This window comes from Parus major, chromosome 21, assembly GCF_001522545.3.
Source record: "Parus major isolate Abel chromosome 21, Parus_major1.1, whole genome shotgun sequence".
Lineage (NCBI taxonomy): Eukaryota > Metazoa > Chordata > Aves > Passeriformes > Paridae > Parus > Parus major.
In genome coordinates, this window is record NC_031789.1 from 1,593,241 (window position 1) to 1,594,930 (window position 1,690).

Sequence of the window (1,690 nt, forward strand, 5' to 3'; positions counted from 1 at the left end):
CCTGGAAGTGCCCAAGGCCAGGGCTTGGAGCACCCTGGGCCAGAGGGATGGGATTAATTTGAGGTCTCTTCTGACCCAAACCAGTCTGGCATTCTGTGATTTTTATCATTCTGTGCCTGATCCCCAAACAGCCACTTTCTCCCTGCTGGGTGGTTTTTGTCACACAGCGATGGGTGACCACAGTTGGTCACCAGCTGCTCACCCAGTTTGATGAGAACCAACTCTGGCTTTTGTGTCTGTGCTGAGCCTCGTCCCTGGAGTGGGAAAACACTGACCTGTCACACAGTGCTTTGGCTTGAGGCATCCAGGAACTGCATTTTCAGTCAGAGCACTCTGATAAAGGCCACCTCAGCCTTTCCCACTGACTCAGATGCTCCTTGTTGTGAAACTCTTTCCCAACACTGCAGTCCCGGCCAAGAGGATCATGCAAGAGCCAGGGAAAACACCGAGGGAAAAACAGGGTGTAAAAGAGTTTGTCTAAACAAGTTCCCATCACAAATCCTCATCCTTGGTTCAGCAAGGGTGAAAAATAAAGGATAGCATTTCCTCCAGAGGTGAGATGAGAAATGCTGCTGCTCACCACCACTGTGAGAGCACGGCAGAACAAATCCCCTGAGGATGGGGGGAGAACGGTCACCAGATCAAAATCCAGCTGTTAGCCAAGACCAGGAGGCTCAGAACAATGGGATTTTGCATTTTTGAACAGGTGAATATCTCACCCAGCCATCAGGGAGCAGGGGAGACAAATAATTCCTGTTTACAGCAATAAAGAGATGGGTGCTGAGTGTGGAACTGCATCCGTTCACACCTGGGTTTACCCAAATGCCCCACTAGGGCCAGCTGATTGCTCAGGCCGTTTGTTTCCCAGAAAAGTTGCTCAGAAACATTTGGATGTGCTCTCAATCACTTTTGGAGTCAATGGACGAGGCCTTTGGGAATTTAAAGAGCAGCAAGAGGGGCTGGAGCCTGTCTGTGAGTGCTGCTGCTCCTCCTGCCCCTTTCTGGGTGCTTGCACACAGCTTCAAGATCCCCTCCCTGCTCTACAAACCCTTTAAACCTCTGTTTAACCCTAAATATTCCCCCAGACCCCGCTGTGCTTCTTGCATCCCTCCCACCCCTCCCTGCCTTGCACAAATTCTAATATTCATCACGGAGCTCAGGAGTGCCTTATGGCTTAATAAAATCTGTCTCAGCCAAGGGAAAAAAGATTTCGACAGGAATCAGCTCACTCAGCAGAGGAAACTGTTCTCCTAACAAACTCATCAAGCCATTTCCCACAGGAAACCAGTTCCAAAGGCACGTTGGCAAGCAGCAGCCTAAGACAAAAGGAGATCAATTTGCTGGATAAATTGCACGCTGCAGGCAGGAGGGTGACATAATTGTGGGTTTTCTTCTTGTGACAGGTGAATTTCAGACCCAGGGCACCTTAGATCAGGCAAAATCATTTGTTAAGGAAATAAAGTTTTATACTGGCTTACCAAACCCTAGGCAAGGTGCAAAAAGGGGGGGAAGATGCTGTAGGATGGCTCAGAACTGCAAGGAGTTAATTTATTTATAAATAAAAGATTTTTTTTTAATTTTAAAATTTTTAATTTTTATTTTAATTAAATTAAAATTAACTTAAATTTTAATTCTAATTTTAATTTCAATTTTAATTTTAATTTTAATTTTATTTTTAATTTTAATTTTA